This window comes from Heloderma suspectum, chromosome 3 (genome assembly GCF_057233095.1).
Source record: "Heloderma suspectum isolate Gila_16-S chromosome 3, 16-S_ref, whole genome shotgun sequence".
Taxonomy (NCBI): domain Eukaryota; kingdom Metazoa; phylum Chordata; class Lepidosauria; order Squamata; family Helodermatidae; genus Heloderma; species Heloderma suspectum.
Genome location: NC_139460.1, coordinates 27807213 through 27828559, shown reverse-complemented (window position 1 = coordinate 27828559; position 21347 = coordinate 27807213).

Below are 21347 nucleotides of genomic sequence, written 5' to 3'. Positions count from 1 at the left end.
ATGGCAGTAAGATATAGTATGAAATTTTTCTGGCACACAGTGTTGTATCATTCCTCGCTACTGTGAATTCCCTGTACAGCCATCATGGAAAAGTGTGCAAGATGAATGCAATTTTTATTTTATTGCTCCACTTTTCAAAATAGCCCTGTGCATCATTTTGATCACTCTTATATTTAGAAGGAGATGTTAATGTTCAACCTTCTCTCTGATTCCCTTTATAAAGTCTTTAATAGTGTATAGTAAAAGAATTTTTATGGGGATTTAAATTTTTGTATAATTTGAACCCTTAAACCATAGCATTTTGCTAGCTTAGGCTAAATTACACAATGAAATGAAGCAGGATGTTTTCATGTGCTACGCTTGTCACTTGAGAAGCTTGCCTCCATTCGCAAATACTGCTGCTAAATGATATAATCAATCTGTGAAACTTTAGTACTGATGGGGATGTATGAGAAATTTGCTCCACTGAGTGGTTTGTTTGTTTATTTGTTTAAACAGATTTACCCAATTCACACTTCCCAGACTCGAACCTGAATGCAATTTGTGGTTAGCAATCCATGCATTCTCAGTCTGGCAATGCATTCTGCATGCCAGGATTGGGCCCAGGCTCCCTGATTTGGTTTCTGACTCTGATTCAGGGTCAGAGGCAGAACTAGAAGAAGCCCAGCCAAGACAGAGACCATGGGAGGAAATTCCCCAAGGACAATAACTTTCCCAGGAGCTTACCAACCAGGAGGGCCAGGCTCAGAGACCATCTTCCCCCTTCCCCATGGGAACCTGGTCTCCGTCGGAGGCAGAGGAAGGACCAGCATTGACATATGCCAGAGCTTGCTGCTGAATTAAGTGGGTGGAGCTGAGAGGAGGTGGGAGGTATTCTGCCAGAGTGGCAGCCCATGAGGCAACTACCCTGTTTTAGTAGTTCTCTTAACAAAAGCTCTGTTTTATTAATTAGGCCCAGAGGACAGCTCCCAACCTTTGTAGTTGCTTTAGGTATGAAGAGGTGCTATTAACTGAATATAGAGCTTGTGGATTGCTAAGCAAGTCTCTGTTGCTTCACTACTCTGTGGGAGGGCTTGGAATCCTTGACACTACAAACCAAACTAAGATGTGTTCAACACCATGTGCACATTCGAAAAATGCACAAAGAAAAAAGTGTACTTTTTCTAAAATGTGCACAAATAGGTGTTAGTCAATCAGTGCATGCATCCAAAAAAGGCATAATTTAAAATGCACATGAATGCATAAATAATAATGCATACATTATGAAAAATGTATATAGATTTCCATACAGATTTTTTTTTTTTAAAGTGACAAGCTTGTATGGAAATGGGATGGAACAAGCTTGATCTAAAAAAAAAGTCAATCTCAGTGAGACTGCCCGTCGCTAGTACAGTCGTGACCCGCCAAGACACACACAGTCAACTAGCCCTGCATGGCAGCCTAACAAAGGGTTTGGTCAACTTTTCTACCTGCCTGGTCAAAAATATGAGTGTCAGTTTCAATTAGTGATGCTGGAGAAATCCGAGATGGACTAAAATGTGTTTGGATATCTAAGAATCCGACCTGTAGAATCTGCTTTGAACCAGCATCCTCAGGCCATGCGGAGTCCATGGACTTTCAGATCTTTATTTTTAACTTTTGCGAAATTTACGCAAATTTATTTGTAGGAAAAAGTTTCTGCTGAGACTGGTAAATATATGCAAGGAAAAGTTGAATGGAATGGGGGACAGTACGCTAAATGTTACGTACTAATTTGGAAAAAGAAATCAAATACACATTTACAAGATGGGGGATACTTGGCTCAACAATACTACAAGCGAGAAGAATTGTTGTAGATCACAAGCTGAACATGATCCAACAATGTGATGTGGCAGCAAAAAAGGCAAATGCTATTTTGGGCTGCATGCATTAAAAGAAGTATTGCTTCCAAATCATGTGAAGTACTAGTTCCCCTCAGCACTGGTTAGACCTCATCTTGAGTACTGTGTCCACACTTTAAGAAGGATGCGGACAAACTGGAGAAGCTTCAGAGCAGGGCAACAAAGATGATGAGGGGACTGGAAACAAAGCCCTGTGAAAAGAGACTGAAAAAACTGGGCATGTTTAGCCTTGAGAAGAGAAGCCTGAGGGGAGATATGATAGCACTCTTCAAGTACTTGAAAGGTTGTCACAGAGAGGAAGGCCAGGATGTCTTCTCGATCATCTCAGAGTGCAGGACACGGAATAATGGGCTCAAGTTACAGAAAGCCAGATTCCAGCTGAACATCAGGCTGTTAGAGCAATACGGCAATGGAATCAATGACCTAGGGAGGTAGTGGGCTCTCCTACGCTGGAGGCATTCAAGATGAGGCTGGACAGCCACCTTTCAGGGATGCTTTGCCTTGGATTCCTGCACTGAGCAGGAGGTTGGACTCAATGGTCTTATAGGCCCCTACCAACCCTACTAATCTATGATTCTATGATTCTAACACACATTACATAAATTGTTGCAAACCCTGTTATGGAATTATTTGCGTATATTTCCGCTTGACGACAAAACATTTGAATCCAACTGTGAACAGATGCCAGAACAAACAACACCGCACAATCCACGAAACACACACAGGATGGATTCCACAAAATCCAGACATCCCTAGTTATTCCCTGAATAAGCGGATGTTGCTGGATGTTACTGCAACTTCCTGCTCCACACTTTCTGCCACACCCTTCAAGGGAAAGAGTTCTGCAGTGATTCCAGACATCCCAAGGTGCAGCCATTTGTGGGTCACCCTCTTTTGTCCCCCTGTCCTATACGTAACATTGCAATGCTGCCCCACGTTTTGTTTCACATCATTGTAATGAAGGGTTCATCAAAGAAGTGATCACAAGGTACATTTGTTCAATATCTTTTTTGGTGGGGAGGAAGCTTTCTAAAAGGGAATAGCTCAAGACTTTCAACCACACAGAGACCGCAGAAATTGAGTCTGCTGAATCATAAGCATTGCCTAGGCCTTTTGGAAACCCATCTTGTTTTTATCAGGTGTGAATGTATAGAACTTGGCAGCAAGTCAGCTGAAATCAGAAGATGACATGGGAATTAAACAACTGAGGCTGTTTCTTCCAAGCTGCAAGGATTAGGAATCTTTATCAGGAGGAGCATAATGCTCTAGTCTAGCTGGCTCCCTGCTTTTGATTTTTATGAAAAATGACTCAGTAATATGCTGATGTACTCCACTGCTCTGCACGTTGCAACTTTAAATAAAAAACAACTTAAAATAAATAACTTGAGAATTAATCATGCCATGGTCATATGAGCAGCTAGAAAACAAAACAAAACACCAAGATGTTGAAGGTTTTTGTATACATCCCTTGCTCCCGTGTTGGCTAGGCACTTGCGAAAAGCAAAGATTCAGCTTTGATTTTGTTAATAAAATGTGGATGGCCCAATCAAGTAAGTCATGACTTGATTCATGGAGGAGAAGGCTATCAATGGCTACTAGTCCTGATGGCAAGAATTGCAAGAATTGTTCTCCTCGTTAAGGAGAAGAGCAATGCTATGGCCACTCAGTTCCTGGATGAGAAGACTATCAATGGCTACTAGTCCTGATGCTACCTCCAGTATCAGAGGCAGTATGCCTATGTATACCAGTTGCTGAGGAACATGGGCAGGAGGGTGCTGTTGCACTAATGTCCTGCTTGTGGGTTTCCTGTGGACAGCTGGTTGGCTACTGCGTGAACAGAATATTGGACTAGATGGACCTTTGGTCTCATCCAGCAGGGCTCTTCTTATGTTCTTCTAAAACAAAATCCTTACCAGCTAAAAATATACCAACATAACATTTCATAATGACAACAACTGGAGAGGGCAAATTGCCCTGGGCAATCTTCAGACTGACCTGGAAATGGACTGAATTGTTTTGTTGTTAAGCAGAAACAAATGGGTTCATTTCCTGAGCCAGTCTGAAGGCCCTGCCCAAAGTAGCCAAAGTGATCCTTCCCTTTACTGACCTGCTAGTGAGGACTACAGCACTAACAGGGAGGAGGATCTTTCAGCAGCCATTGTGGTAGCCCTTGGGAGCACTCCAAGAAACATTTCAGAGTGTGTCAGGATGTTGGAGAGGAATAGAAGAGGGCAAATTAGGGTGACCATTTAAGAATCACCCTAAAAGAGGAAATGCATCACCAAAAAAGAGGACACCGGTTTGCATAAAATTTGCATATGCTAATTTACAAGTACAAATGCCAATTACTATTATAAGTTAATAGAAATACAATTTCCTAGTGGGGAAGACTGTGACCAGATATCTGTGTGCCTCTCAGTTCCCCAATCTATCCAATTGCCAATTGTTGTCTGGAAGACGGAAGAGCTACTGAGGAGGAGAGTCAGAAACCTTTTTCTGGCCCTGATTTTGATATACGTAGGAGAAGAGTCTGATGTTTATATTGTGGCATGGGGATACATGGCAATGCACAAGTAAAGGAGCAGGGGCAAGCAAATGAATGGCTCCATCATATCCTGCAGTAGCTTGCACACAAACTGAGACAATTCAAATGTGACAAAGGATAGCCAAATTGGTTCTGTGCTGACAATTTCTCCCATATTTTTTTTTCAACCGTTCACATTCAATTTGATAGAAAAGAAATTGCTTTTGAAAAGAAATTCAGACAGAGGAGAAGAAACTTTCTAAGAAATTCTCATGAGCTGGGGTTGGAGTTCTTGTGCCCACCTTACTCATGAGGTGGCCGAGGGAGGCGTGCGAGTGTCCTGTCTTTCATTGTACAATCATCTCTCTGGCAGCCTGTCACTTCCTTGGCTTCCCGCACTGCAATTAATTTGATATGGTTGATGTCTTCCAATGTATGGGACATTGTGGAGGATGTAAAATGGGGGCCAGGCTGCCAACACAGCTGCTGCTGTTGCCACCCCCCAAAAAAACCTGTAGGAAAGGGGAAACAAGAGGTGTACAACCCTGTGAGGTGAACCCTACCTGTTGGAGAATTTCTCCTCCCCCTGGAGAAATTCAGAGAAATCCCCCCCACTTTCCCTGCCCACAAATAGGGTGTTTGCTAACAACAATGGAGAGTGCAAGTGTGTGTCCTTCAGGAGGACATAGTCCCATAGAGATGCTAACTTGGCTTTCTCAGGCTCTCCAGTTTGAATTGCAAAGGCTGTCCTTTCTCCAAAGTACATTATACTAAAGTTATATGTCTTTTTTCTTTTACTTTAATGCACTCAATTTTTTATATCTGTCTTCAGTGAGAGGAGAATTGAATTATACAGGAAACATTGGCTTGCAAAACGCAGGGCTCAGCAGTTAATGTGCAAATGATGTAACTGGGTTTTGGCGGACTAGGATGAAATGCTCAAAAGGTCATTTGGCCTTTGCAGTTCAAACAATAATGTCATTATCCAGCACTATCTCTTTGTGATCACCAGCAGTAAAGTTTGTCTTTGCCTGATTGATGTAGGAATTATATCAAGTCCCACTAATGAACATTCTAAAAAAATAATAATCAGGGCCTGCTGTTTGATCCTAGAAATGTTAACTCAGTTTATTGCTTTGGATTACAGTCATGCTCACACAACCAAATCGATGTTTTGGAATATGGGTAGAGTTGATCCATCTGCACCTAGGCAAGTAGTTGGGTGTATCATTGTACATTATACGCCCTGTGCTGTCATACTGTGAGAGACAGTGTGGTGCAGTGGTTAGAGTGTCAGAGTAGGAACAGGGACCCCTGCTCAGCCTTGATGTTCACTGGGGTGAACTTGGGAAGGTCACTGGCCTGGTTCGCACATTAACAACCCACAGTTAACAAACCATAGGTTGTTGAGAAGATGAGGGAGAGCACACATGGGTGCTGGTTCTCCCCCCTCCTGCTGCAATAAATAACCAAGTGACACTCCATCCCTGGGTTCTTCATTGTGACATCTGAACCCAGAACTTCAGGTCATTCAGAGATTAACAACCCAGAATTTGAACCCATGGTTAAAGCAACAACCCAGAGTTCTGGGTTTGACATCAAGATAAACAACCCAGCAATGGAGTGTCCCTGAGTTGTTTATCGCAGCAAGGGTGGGCAAGCAGCAGGAAGGGGCATGCATACTTGTCCTCACTCATCTTCTCAGCAGCCCTTGCAGATCCACTATCACAGATGTATCATGCCTATCACACGAACACAGCCCTGCTCTTGCCAGAGGATCTTGGTTGATGGGGGCAGGGGCAGGCTGGGGCTGTGCTGTGCCGATCTATCCCAGAAGAATGGCCAACAGTGCCCCCAGCGCAGTCCTGGCCTGCTCTAATGCACTCTGATATTGGCAGGACTTCTTTCCCTGGTCACCACTTGGGATGTACGAAAGTGACTTACCTTTTCGCGGATTCTGTTCATGGTGGGGGGGGAGGTGTTCCATCCCTCCCCCCAGAATCCTCGATGGGGGGGGAGGTGATCCGGTCCTCCCCCCCCGGAATCCTCTCCGGCCGCTGGCTGGCTGTGCTCCGCGGCGGCTCCATGGAGCAGCAGGCCAGGCCCAGGCCAGGGCCATCCGCAGCCGGATTTCTGGCCGTGGAGGGCTCTGGGTAAAAAAACCACAAAAATGCATACGCAAATGGCAGTGGCTACGGCCGCCGCCATTTGCGTTCCTTATTTTTCGCCGTGTTAGTCTACGTCAATATTTACGTAGACTAAGACGAAGAAAAGAAAGGCGAATGCATAGCGTAGTGGGTGCTATTTGCATTCCCCTTTCTTTTCTTCGTCTTAGTCTACATAAATATTGATGTAGACTAAGACGGTGAAAAATAAGGAACGCAAATGGTGGTGGCAGCAGCCGGTCGGTAGACCAGCTCCCGCCACTGCCACCACCGAAGCCGCTGCTGGAGCCGCCGCCATCCGGAACATCTGCCCCAGGTAAGTCTTGTCCCGGGGGGGATCCGCGGGGGGTGGGGGGGTGGCAGGCCATTCCGCGACGGATTTCGGGGGGCCGAATGCACTGGCTTTCAGCCTCACCGAGATCCATCGCGGAATTCTCTGACATCCCTGGTCACCACTCAGTGGCAGCCCCTGAGTCAAGCATTCAGCTACATGTACATGCCCTGCTGCTGGTTTACATCTCTGTTGGGATAACTGCTGGAGGAACAAATTGCCTGTTAGCTCCCAGTGCACACATGAATCTGGTGTACATGCAGCGCATCTTAAGTCCCAGCTGATATTGCTAGAGTCTTTATGTCCTCGTGAGACTCCTTTTGCGTCTGTCTTCAAAATCAGATCAGCCTTTATTTCCTCAAAGCTGCCCAGTATACCTGTTATGTCCAGGTGAATCCACTACTTCTAGTGTAAACCTGTGTTTCTGGTAGAATGTCCCAATCTCAATCAAATTCTCGGGCAAGCTAGGCACAGAAACAAAGTCTAACTGATGCAGCTGAGCACAGCATGTCACGAGATGTGACATAACCACTGAGAAATTTCAATAGGAGCATAAATCGTAGAATCGTAGAATAGCAGGGTTGGAAGGGGCCTACAAGGCCATCGAGTCCAACCCCCTGATCAGTGCAGGAATCCAAGTCAGAGCATCCCTGACAGATGGCTGTCCAGCCTCGACTTGAATGCCTCCAGTGTGGGAGAGCCCACCACCTCCCTAGGTCATTGGTTCCATGGTCGTATTGCTCTAACAGTCAACAAGTTTCTCCTGATGTTCAGCCAGAATCTGGCTTCCTGTCACTTGAGCCCATGATTCCATGTCCTGCATTCTGGGATGATGGAGAAGAGCTCCTGGCCATCCTCTCTGTGACAACCTTTCAAGTACTTGAAGAGCGCTATCATATCTCCCCTCAGTCTTTTCTTCTCAAGGCTAAACATGGTAAATTCTTTCAGTCTCTCCTCATAGGGCTTTGTTTCCAGCCCCCTGATCATCTTTGTTGCCCTCCTCTGAACCCTCTCCAGTTTGTCTGCATCCTTCTTAAAGTGTGGCGCCCAGAACTGGGCACAGTACTCCAGATGAAGTCTAACCAGTGCTGAGTAGATGGGAACTAGTACTTCACATCATTTGGAAGCTATACTTCTATTAATGCAGCCCAGAATAGGATTGGTCTTTTTTTCAGCCACATCACATAATTGGCTCATATCCAGCTTGTGATCTACAACAATTCCAAGATACTTCTCTCTTGTAATATTGAGCACTGAGCAGGGGGTTGGACTCAGTGGTCTTGTAGGCCCCTTCCAACCAATTATTCTATGATTCTATTGTTGAGCCAAGTATCACCCATCTTTTGGTTTCCTTTTCCTAGGTGCAGAACTTGGCATTTATCCCTATTAAATTTCACTGAGATTCAGGGGCAGTCCTTAAATAACCCTTTACAGTCAGGGCCAGAAATATTGGAACAAGGATAACTGTTTTGGCAGCTGGCCTCTGTACACCACCACATTGAAGTTGAAAGGAAACACACCCAGATGGGAGCGAAGTCAGGACTTTCAGCTGTAATTCAAGGGGTGTGACAAAAGTAGGGCACTACCCATTCAGGAAAGACAGCTAGTGGCATACACACACACCCATCGTTGGGGGCTCATAGTTATAAGTAATGGAACAAATGGCTGACAAGCAGCTGCATGGCCAGGTGTGGCCTGTTTCCTGGGTACCCCACGACCAATCAAGCAGAGAAAAGGCCTGGAGGTGTTTCTGAGTGTTTCATTTGCATTTGGTAGCTGTTCACTGGAACTCCCAACATGAGGTCCAAAGAGGTGTCCATGCAAGTGAAGGAGGCCATCATTAGGCTGAGGAAACAAAATAAACCCATCAGAGAGATAGCAAAAACAGTGGGAGTGGCCAATACAACAGTTTGGAATATCCTGAAAAAGAAGGGATCAACTGGCAAGCTCAGCAACAGCAAAAGGCCTGGAAGACCATGGAAGACAACTAAAGTGGATGACCGCAGAATTCTGCTCATGGTGAAGAGGAAATCTTTCACAACATCTAGCCAGGTCAAGAACGCTCTTGCGGAGGTAGGCATGTCATTGTCAACATCTACAGTCAAGAGACGGCTTTATGAATGTAAAACTGGTAACGCTCAAGAAGAGAAAGGCCAGATCAGCCTTTGCCAGCAAACACCTAAAAAAGCCTGCCCAGTTCTGGAATAAGATTATTTGGACTGATTAAACCCAGATTAACTTGTACCAGAATGATGGGAAGAGAAAGGTATGGAGAAGGAATGGAACAGCTCATGATCCAAAGCATACCACATCATCTGTCAAACATGGTGGAGGCAGTGTTATGGCATGGGGATGTATGGCTGCCAATGGAACCACACGTCACTGGAGTTCATTGATGACCTGACTGCTGATAAAAGCAGCACGATGAATTCTGAAGTGTATAGAGTTATACTTTCTGCTCAGATTCAGCTGAATGCTGCCAAACTGATAGGACGCCACTTCATATTGCAGATGGATAATGACCCAGAACATACAGCAAAAGCTACCCAAGAGTTTCTCAAGGCAAAGAAGTGGGATGTTCTTCAATGGCCAAGTCAGTCTCCTGATCTCAACCCAATAGAGCATGCTTTTCACTTACTGAAGACAAGACTGAAGGCAGAAAGACCCACAAACAAGCAGCTGAAGGCAGCTGCCTGCAGTAAAGGCCTGGCAAAGCATCTCAAGGGAGGAAACTCAGCATTTGGTCATGTCCATGGGTTCCAGACTTCAGGCAGTCATTGACTGCAAAGGATTTTCATCCAGGTATTAAAGGCGATCCTTAAGTTTGAAATGATGTTGGTTTGTTCCATTACTTATGAGCCACCAACGATGGGGGGGGGGGTATAACACTGGCTGTCCTTCCTGAATGGGTAGTGCCCCACTTTTGTCAAACTCCTTGAATTACAGCTGAAAGTCCTGACTTCGCTCCCATCTGGGTGTGTTTCCTTTCAACTTCAATGTAGTGGTGTACAGAGGCTAACTGCCAAAACAGTTATCCTTGTTCCAATACTTCTGGCCCTGACTGTCAGTATCACTTTTCTTGGCTTTAGTTCTTTTTTTTGTAGATTTTATTTTCTTGGGCTCCAAGATCACCGCAGATAGTGACTGTAGCCATGAAATTAAAAGATGCTTGCTCCTTGGGAGGAAAGCTATGGCAAACCTAGACAGCATAGTAAGAAGCAGAGACAGCACCTTGCCGACAAAGGTTCGTATAATCAAAGCTATGGTTTTCCCAGTAGCAACATATGGCTGTGAGAGACTGAGAGCTGGCCTATAAGGAAGGCCGAGCACCGAAGAATTGATGCCTTCGAACTGTGGTGCTGGAGAAAACTCTTACGAGTCCCCTGGACTACAAGGAGGTCAAATCAGTCAATCCTAAAGGAAATCAACCCTGACTGCTCATTGGAAGGACAGATACTGAAGCTGAAGCTCAAATATTTTGGCCACCTAATGTGAAGAGAAAACTCCCTGGAAAAGACCCTGATGCTGGGCAAGATTGAAGGCAAAAGGAGAAGGGGACAGCAGAGGATGAGATGGCTAGATAGCATCACGGATGCAATGAATATGAATTTGAGCACACTCCGGGAGAGAGTGGAGGACCGGAAGGAATGGCGTGCTATGGTCCATGGGGTCACAAAGAGTTGGACATGACTTAACGACTGAACAACAACAATGCGCTAAAATATATTTTGTGTGCACTTGTCTCTTGTTCCCGCTGAACATTTCTTCGCATGTGGTTTACCATTCACTCACTAGCACTGACCCAGAATGGAAGGGTTATGAATAATAATATCTGAATAATTTATTCATCAAATTGCATTATCATTTATGACCCAAATAAAGTAATGATTTTCTAACCACCTTATTTATTTCCCTTACGTTTTAAGGTGTGAAGAAAGAAAAAATGGATGAATTAGCTGAGTAATTTGCTCATCAGATTCCATGAACATCATTAATAATCTTACAGAGTACAAATCATACAAGGTTCTATAAGCAGAGGAGCTAATTACCAAAATGACTTCCCACCAAACCCTCTCTCCAACTGTCCTTGGCTGGATTCAGATGAACAGCTGAGTGGATGAAGCTGCCAAGAGTTGACTGGTCATGTTAATGTATTTATTAAATGTATTTTTAAACCAGCCTTCATCCTAAAGAATATCACGGCAAAATACAAAAGGCATGAAAAAACAAATAAAACATGCCCCAAATATAATACAATAAAACAGTATCATAATAAAAACAAAGCAGAAAAATAAAAACCACAGAGCAGACCATACATAAACCAATTTTAAATCTTTAAAATGCCTCATCAAATTGTTAGTAATACTGAAATGATAATACAGTCGGCACTAGTCAAGCTTCTGTGGGGATGGTATTCCAAAGACAGGGTGCCACGACTGAGAAGGCTCTCTCTCCGTTGTTCCTATACAATTAACTTCTCCTGGTAAAGGGACCTGGGCAAGAACCTCCTCTGAAAATCTTAAGATATGCTCTATTGTAGGTGTAGGTGTCATTCCCCCACTAGAGGGGGAATGAGGAGGAGCTAAAACTTCTGAGGAGCTAGAACTCCCTGAGTCAGATGAAGCCATGGACCCACCTCTGTCAGGAGACATGGGGGACCCTGGGCCTTCAGAGGAGAAGACAACAGTTCTGCCACTGCCAGAAGAGGGGAATTCTGCTTTAGAGGCTGACTGTCTACCCAGTCCCAGAGAATGTCATTGCCTTAAGAGGCAGAGCAGTAAGGCTCCTTTAAGATGAAGTACCCAACTCCAAGGAAGAGGTTTGGGGCTGGGTGTTATCAGTATGCTGATGACACCCACATCTGTTTCTCCTTAACATCTTTTTCCAAGGAAGGTATGAATGACTGCCTGAAGTCAGTAATAGGCTGGATGAGGGAGAAGAAGCTGAAGTTGAATCCAGGCAAGACACAGCTGCTCATCGTGAAGGGTCCTAATTCAGGTATTGAGGTATGTCAAACAGTTCTAGATGGGGTTGCACTCCCCCTGAAGGAGCAAGTTCATAGCTTGAGGGTGCTTCTTGACTCAACCCTCCTCCTGGAACCACAGGTGGAGGCAATGGAGAGAAGTGCCTGCTATCAACTTCGGCGGAAACACCAGCCACGCCCATTTCTGGAACATGTGGGCCTGGTAATGGTGGTGCACACGCTGGTAGCCTCTAGGCTTGATTTCTGCAATGCGCTGTACTTGGGGCTGCCTTTATAATTAGTTTGGAAACTTCAATTGGTACAAAATATGGCAGCCAGGTTGGTCTCTGAGACATCCCGTTCTTTTACATAACGGGCCTTTTATGCAAATGGCATCCATTTCCATAAAATGTATGCAAGATTACAGGTGCAAATGTTCCTGTAATCTTGCATAAGTGGCTGCTTTATGGCTGCTCTTTGTGTAAAAGGCCCTTTATGTAAAAGAATGAGCCACCATTTTTACTCAAAATGGCGGCTTGGCAGACCAGCAGGGTCTGCTGCGCTTGCCCAACTTGGTACTTGTTGGATCCAGCAAGTGCAGTGGACTGGAGTCTAGGAGGCTGAGCAAGGGGGGAGTCTGCTGGACTCCCCCCCCCCCCGGACTCCTGCAATACCCCTACTTACCTGTTATCCTGCGTTCTTGACCTTGGCTACATTCCTGATTTACCTCTTGAGAATCCTTGTTTGCCAGTAAAAACTCTGCTTTACTCTTGGCCTCCTTAATTGACTCCTCCACTGCAATTAACTGTGTGTTGTTGTTTGCAGAGCAAGCAGCTGAACAGGGCAGTAGGCAACCTTTCTGGGCCTGTGAGCACATTTGGCAATTTGAGAAAATGTCCTGGGCACCATCACAAAATGGGTGTACTGCAGATGAAAGCCTTTGCCTGCAGCCACCTGCCATGTTCATTTCCAAAGAATGCCTCTGAGGCCCACGTGTGGCCCAGGGTGTTCACAGGCAGCTAGAGGCCCTCACTTTGCTTTGAAATGATCCCAGCTGGGAGTGAGAAATTTTGTAATCAAAAAAAGTAGGAGGGGTGGGCACCTTGGCATGAGCCAAGAAAGGTGTCTGCATCTGCTCTGATGATTTGTCACAGACAAAGAGCTAGGGATGTCAGAGAATTCCGCCACGGATCTCGGTGAGGCCGAATGCCAGTGCATTCGGCCCCCGAACTCCATGGCAGAACGGCCTGCCACCCCCCCCCCCGCGGATCACCCCTGGGACGAGACTCACCTGGGGCGGATCTTCCGGGTGGCAGCGGCTGCGGCGGTGGCTGCGGCGGCTGCGGCGGCTGGTCTTCCAACCGGCTGCCGCCACCGCCATTTGCAGTCTTGTAAATAACAACAACAACGTGATAGGCTACGTAAAGATTTACATAGACTATCATGGCTGGGTTTAAAAAAAAAAAACACGACGTGATAGGCTACGTAAATACGTATCATGGCTGGGTTTTTGTTTTTTTTAAAAAAACTGCGTACGCAAATGGCAGCGGCTACGGCCGCCGCCATTTGCGTTCTTAGTCTATGTAAATATTTACGTAGACTATGACGGCGAAAATAAAGGGGAACGCAAGTAGCATAGCAGGCGCTATTTGTGTCCCTTGTTGATTCACCATTTTAGCCTACGTAAATCTTTACGTAGGCTAAAACGGCGAATCAAAAAGGGATGAAAATAGCGCCCACTACACTATTTGTGTTCCTCTTATTTTCGCCGTCTTAGTCTGCGTAAATATTTACGGAGATTAAGACAGCCCAAACTAAGGAACGCAAATGGCGGTGGCCGTAGCCGCCACCATTTGCGTACGCGGTTTTTGTTTTTTGTTTTCCCAGAGCCCTCCGCGGCCAGAAATCCAGCTGCGGATGGCTCTTGCCTGGCTGGGCCTGTCCGGCTGCTCCGCGAAGCTGCTGCGGAGCAAAGCCGGCCGTGGAGGATTCCGGGGGGGAGGAACGGATCGCCTCCCCCCCGTCGAGGATTCCGGGAGGAGGGATGGAACGCCTCCCCCCCCACCATCAACATAATCCGCGGAAAGGTAAGTGACTTTCGTACATCCCTACAAAGAGCATAAGAATTACACTAGTGGATCAGAACAAAGGTCCATCTAGTCCAACATTTTGTTTGCGACCTTGTGTGTCCCACACCCCTCACCGGATCCAGTAAAAAGGGAGATTTTAAACACTTTTAAACATGGGTGTGCCATTTACTTATCATGCCTAATCACCATCAATAGACCAATCCTGTTTGAATTTGGCTAATCCTTCTATTCCCCTTTTTCACAGGGTGAGTACCAATGCTTATGTAGCCAAAGCGAGAGCATCCACACACAAGCGGGAGGGTGTCAGAATGCTCAAGGAAACCCAGAATTTTGCAGAAGTACAAAAAAAGTACAATGCTCCCCCAGAACTCCCACACACAAAAAAGTAGAACCATGCATGCATGGAAAACTGCCATGTGACTGTTTCTCTGTGTTGCAAGCAAGGATCTATCTAGGAAGATGCTCCCCCAGCCCTCATGTAATAATGTTAATGGGAACAAGTGGGAAGGGATGGAGCTGAGCAAGAAGAGAGGACATGGAAGAGAGGGCCACTGAATGCTTGGAAGTGAAGGATGAGGAAAGGAGAGGGGAAGAGAGGGAGAGACGGGGGGACAAGGATGGAAGAAGCACAGAGGAACAGAATAGCAAACTCAGCAGGGAGAGAGGGACAGGGAGCCAGAATCGGAGTGTCAGGTGGCAGAAAGAAAGATATGTGAGGGGGAAGAAGAGAAAGTCATTGTGGTGGTGGTGGCGGCGTGTGTGTGTGTGTGTGAGTGCGTGCATGCATGCATATTAGGGTAGCCATTTGAGCATTGCTAAGGAAGAGGACACACACTATGGAAAAGGGGGCAATTTTGCATAAAATGTGCATATATATATATATATATATATATATGTATGTATATATATAAAGGTAAAGGTGTCCCCAACCAGTCGTGTCCGACTCTAGGGTGCGGTGCTCATCCCCGTTTCTAAGCCGAAGAGCCAGCGCTGTCTGAAGACGCTTCCGTGGTCATGTGGCCGGCATGACTGAACACCGAGGTGCACGGAACGCTGTTACCTTTCCCGCCGAGGCGGTACCTATTTATCTACTTGCAATTTCTTGCTTTCGAACTGCTAGGTTGGCAGGAGCTGGGACTGAAGACAGGAGCTTACCCCGTCATGCGGCACTCGGGTCTCGAACTGCTGACCTGCCGACCTTCCAGTCTGCAGTTCAGCGTCTTAACCACTAAGCCACCGTGGCCTATATATATATATATATATATATATATATGCAAATTAAGAACTATTTTTTATAATTTAATAAAAATACAGAACATCTCAGCAAAGGGAATAAGACTGTGACCAGGTGACCTGTGTGCTTGCCTGTTCAGTCTGCAGCCCGGGTAATGTTGAAGGGCTACTTCAAGGCTCAGCTCTTCCTTCTGATGATTCTTTATGCTTAAACCGGACTTGGCCTGGACAGACATTCAAATAGAGAATGCCTTCAAAATATAGGGCTATCCTCTGGCAGCCCTTCAAAGAGAGGACTGGCCTCTAAAAAAAACACATAAAAAAACAAAGACACACGGCTCCATGTGGTGATTGCTGCATGACCATCTGCTATCTCCCAACTTCTCCTTAGATGTGGTCTAAGGTGGTGGCCCTCATTGCATCTTGTGGTGATGAATTCCATAAACTGATTCTGTATTATGTGTTGAACCACTTTCTTTGGCCTATCCAGAACCTAGGGATGTCAGAGAATTCCGCAACGGATCTCGGTGAGGCCAAACGCCAGTGCATTTGGCGCCCCAAAATCCATGGTGGAACGAAGCCCCTGGCCCCCCAACCCATGAAAGGCAAGCGAAACGGAGCACTTACCTGCTGCCGTCCGCACTGACTTGCGAATGGCGGCCACCCTGCGGCCGCCATTCGCTTCTTCATCATAGCCGTGATAGGCCATGTAAATACTTGAGTAGCCTATCAAGGCTAACGCAGGGACGCCATTTGCATCCCTGCAGAGGCCGTGATAGGCTATGTAACCCCCCCAAAAAACAGCATACGCAAATGGTGGTGGCTACAGCGGCCGCCATTTGTGTTCCTTTTTTTCCCCGCCGTTTTAGCCTACATAAATATTTACGTAGGCTATTACGGCGAAAGCAAGGGGAACACAAATAGCGTAGTGGGCATTATTTGCATTCCCTTTTTTTCCGCCGTAATAGCTTACGTAAATATTTACATAGGCTAAAACAGCAGGGGAAAAAAGGAACGCAAATGGCACCCACTACGCTATTTGCGTTCCCCTTTTTTTTCGCTGTAATAGCTTATGTAAATATTTACATAGGCTAAAACGGCAAAAAAAGGGAAAGCAAATGGTGGCCACCGTAGCCGCCGCCATTTGCGTATGCTGTTTTGTTTTGTTTTTTAACCTGCAGGCTTCCCAGCGGCCAGATGTCTGGCTGCGGGCGGCCCCGGCTGGCGGCTCCACTGAATCTCTGTGGAGCGGAGCCAGCTGAATTAGGATTTTGGGGGGAGTTGCAGAGTGCCTCCCCCCACCGCGAATCACCCCCTTGAAAAGGTAAGTGACTTTCATAGATCCCTACCAGAACCTGCCACCACTGGGAAGTATAACTTGCCATCTCTTGGAAATCCTTTGAAATCTGGAGCAAGCAGCCAGGAGTAGAGGGCCTATCTTATGAGATATGTTGTACGTCATCTCCTCTGCAGAACTGTTTCCTTATTTCCAGAATCTGGAAGTAGGGATGTACGAAAGTCACTTACCTGTTCGCGGATTATGTTGATGGTGGGGGGGAGGCATTCCACGCCTCCCCCCCGGAATCCTGGCCGGCCGGCTCCACTCCACAGGGATTCTGCGGAGCCACCAGCCAGCTCCGCCAGCAGCCGGACATCCGGCCGCTGGCTAGCAGGGACGCAAATGGCGGCGGCCGTAGCCACCATACGTAAAATGTTTACGTAGCCTATCAGATCTGACTTAAAAAAACAACAACAACAACGCGCATACGCAAATGGCGGCCGCCGTGGCCACCGCCATTTGCGTACATGCGGGGTTTTTTTTAAAAAAAAGTCAGACGTGATAGGCTACGTAAACATTTACGTAGCCTATCATGGTTTTTTTTTTTTTAAACCTAGCCGTGATAGGCTATGTAAATCTTTACGTAGCCTATCACGTCTTTTTTTAAAAAACTGGAAATGGCGGTGGCAGCAGCCAGTTGGAAGATCAGCCGCCGCAGCCGCTGCTGCTGAACCGCCGCTGGAGCCACCGCTGCCCGGAAGATCTGCCCCAGGCAAGTCTCATCCCGGGGGGGGGGCAGGCCGTTCCACCACCGATTTTGGGGGGCCGAATGCCAGTGCATTTGGCCTCCCCAAGATCCGTGGTGGAATTCTCTGACATCCCTATCTGGAAGTCGAATGCAAACAATTCCATTCCTTTGAAATGCAGGATAAGCAAGGAGGTGATGAGCTCCTATCTCACCGCTCCTTAGGGATGTACAAAAGTCACTTACCTTTTCAAAGGGTGACATTTGTGGGGGGGGAGGCGCTCCATCCCTCCCCCCGAAATTCTCTGCAGACGGCTCCACTCTGCGGAGATTCCATGGAGTCATTAGCTGGTGCAGCCTGCAGGGACACAAATGGCGGCTGCCATAGCCACCGCCATTTGCGTCCCTGTATTTTGCCATTATAGGCTAGGTAAATATTTATGTATTTAAATATGTTTTATTTAATAAAAATTCCTCCTTTTTTTTTGCTGTAATAGCCTACGTAAATATTTGCCTAGGCTAAAACGGAAAAAAAAAAGGAACACAAATGGCGGCCGCCGTAGCCACCGCCATTTGCATCCGCTGTTTTTTCTTTTTTTTGCCGTGATAGGCTACGTAAATAATTACGTAGCCTATCACAGTCTCCACAGGGATGCAAATGGCATCCCTGCGTTAGCTGTGATAGGCTACATAATTATTTACGTAGCCTATCACGGCTATAATGAGGAAGCAAATGGCGGCCGCAGATGCGACCGCCATTCGCAAAGCAGCGCAAACGGCAGCAGGTAAGTGCTCCATTTTGCACACCTTTTGTGGGGTGGGGGGGCAGGGGCATCTTTCTGCCATGGATTTCGGGGGGCCAAATGCACTAGCATTTGGTAGGGATGTATGAAAGTGACTTACCTTTCGCAGATTATGTTGATGGTGGGGGGGGGAGGCGTTCCATCCCTCCCTCCAGAATCCTGGCTGGTGGGGGAGGCGCTCCGTTCCTCCCCCCGGAATCCTCGAACGGCCAGCTGTGCTCCGCCAGGCCAGAGCCGTCCGCAGCCAGATTTCCGGTCGCGGAGCGCTCCGCGTAAAAAACGAACAAACAAAACAACCGCGTACGCAAATGGCGGCGGCTACGGCTGCCGCCATTTGCATTCCTTCTTTTTGGCCGTCTTAATCTATGTAAATATTTACGTAGACTATGGTGGCGAAAATCAAGGGGAATGCAAATAGCGTAGCGGGTGCTATTTGCCTCCTTTTTTCATTCACCGTTTTAGCCTATGTAAATCTTTATGTAGGCTAAAATGATGAATCAGAAGGGGACGCAAATAGCGCCCGCTATGCTATTTGCGTTCCCCTTGATTTTTGCCATCATAGTCTACATAAATATTTACGTAGATTAAGACAGTAAAAAAGAAGGAACGCAAATGGCGGCGGCCATAGCCGCCATTTGTGTATGCATTTTTTTTAAACCCACCCCCAACCATGATAGGCTACGTAAAGATTTACGTAACCTATCACATCTTTTTTTTTTTTCACAAGCCTGGAAATGGTGGCGGTGGCAGCCGGTTGGAAGACCGCCCGCCGCCGCTGCCGCTCCCGCCTCCACCCCCGCCAGAGGGGGTGCCTGGAAGATCCGCCCCAGGTAAGTCCGGTCCCGGGGGGGATCTGCGGGGGGTGGGGGGGTGGCAGGCCATTCCGCCACAGATTTTGGGGGGCCGAATGCACTGGCATTCGGCCTCACCGTGATCCGTGGCGGAATTCTCTGACATCCCTAGCATTTGTAGGGATGGCGGAGAATTTCTCCATGAATCTCTGGGAGGCCGAATGCCAACGCATTTGGCCCCCCGAAATTGGTGGTGAAATTCACAGCCGGCTAGGGGAGAATTTGCGTTCCTTAGTTTGGCACGTCTAGTCTACGTAAAGATTTACGTAGACTACGGCAAGAATAAGGGCAACGCAAATAGCGTTCCCTTATTTTTGCCGTAGTCTACGTAAATCTTTATGTAGACTAGTCGTGCCAAACTAAGGAATGGAAATGGCGGCGCCCCATGGGTGCCGCCATTTGCGTACGCGCTTTTTTTTTTTGTCAAAGTCACCCGTGATAGGCTACGTGACGATTTACATAGCCTATCACGGCTGACTTTGGAAATCTAGCCGTGATAGGCTACGTAAATCGTTACGTAGCCTATCACGGGTGTGTGTTGTTGTTTTTTTACTTTACTTTTTTTTTTCACAGACAGGTAGATGGGGCGCTCCTCCCCGGCCTGAATTTCGGCAGCGCGGGATGGGGCGCCTCCCCCCCCTTGCCTGAACTTCAGGGGGAGAACCGAAGCACCTCCCCCCCACCACGAAGCAAGCTGCGGGACCAGGTAAGTCCCTTTCGTCCATCCCTAAGCATTTGGCCTCACCGAGATCAGTGGCGGAATTCTCTGACATCCCTACCACTCCTTTTGTAATGTGATAGACCATACATGATTTTAGAGACTTTGCTGCTTCAGTCAACACCTCAGTTATTTGTCTGAATCTATCTGACTAGAAAGAGGTTTGAAAGCTTTCCTTTCCTGGGCTATTTCAAAGAGAAATATTTGCAGTCTTTGAGATCCAAAGCAACAATTGAAAAAGGCTTTCAGCCAAGTATGTGCTTGGATGGTTTTGTATTATAGAGGCAATAACTTTTTCTTTGAAGTAGACCCAGACAATGTTTTTATTTTCATGCACAGGACCTCATTGCTCACTATATTTGGGGTTGGTAAAGAAGAACTCTTCACTTAGGTTAAATTGATTGGTAACTCTGAAGATTTTTGCATGCTAGTAGGGTACATCATGGCCTGACTGACTTGCTAGAACCTGCTTGAGGAGTTTTACTAATCTTATATTCTGTCTCAGCTCCTGTGAACCCTGAAATCCAGATTTTTATTAGAACATTGAGGTCAACCAAATGGAGCCAGGTTCAAAATGGTGGATGGGGAGAGGGCAAAAGAATTAAGGAACAGGGTACTTTGTGCTAGGGTGGCCATGTGTCCTCTTTTACAGAGGGCAGTCCTCTATTTGAAGGGCGGTCTAGTCCAAATATAGATTAAAAATAAAGAACCCTAAGAAGGGAGAGCAGGGGCCTTGAGGTAGTCCATCAACAATTAGCACTGAGACAGCCGACTGAGGAGACTCACAGGTCACCTGGTCATACCCTTCCCCACTATGGTGACATTCTATTTGTATTTAAATTATAATAATTATTTCTAAAATAGAATGTATACATATGAATTAGCATATACAAATCTCTGCCCTCTTTTGTCCTCTGGTTGTTGTTTTGCGTTTGGGGGTGATGCGTTTCTTTCTTCATTTTTGGTGATGCATTTCTTCTTTTTTAGTGATGCACCCCTCCCCAGCCCAAGAATTAGTGTTCAATAGCAGAAATGGGCTCACAGCCCTATCACACCAAAATCCCCTTCAGGTTTAGTCCACTAAGCTTTCTCTGCAAATTAATTTAGAATAAGGAGGTGGGGAGATAAAGTATTTTTTTGTTGCTGCTATTGGGAGTCAGAAATCCTTGGGGGTCTACTGCAAATCACTCTGAGATCTACCAATCTACCTTTTGCCCACCCCGGCTACTGTATAATATAGTCCACTGGTCTTAAGGACATAAGAAATCTTGGATCAGACCAAGGTCCATCTAGTCTATAATTCTGTTCACAAAGTGGCCAACCAGCTGCCCATGGGAAGCCCACAAGCAGGACACAAGTGCAACAGCACCCTCCCACCCCATGTTCCCCAGCAACTGGCATACATAGGCATACTGCCCCTGATACTGGAGGTAGCCATCACCTTTTAGAAAACAAGGAGAGGCAGGAAAAGAGAGGAGGAGAAAAACTGACAATAAGAGAGTGAGGGCACATGGGAAGATCAGATCAATATAGTAAAGATAAGAAAAGTGTATAAGGGACAAAATTAAAAGATGGCCCTGGTTCTGGAACAGTTAAAGACAAAATTAATCGATTTTGAAATAGTTTCCCTGGAGAAGATAATTAGAGTGGTTCTCTCCCAGACTGTTTGCAAGATGGGATGGCTTTAAAGGGGAATTAGACAAAGTCATGGAGGATAAGGCTATCAATGGCTGCTAGTTATGATGGCTATATCTTACCTCCAGTA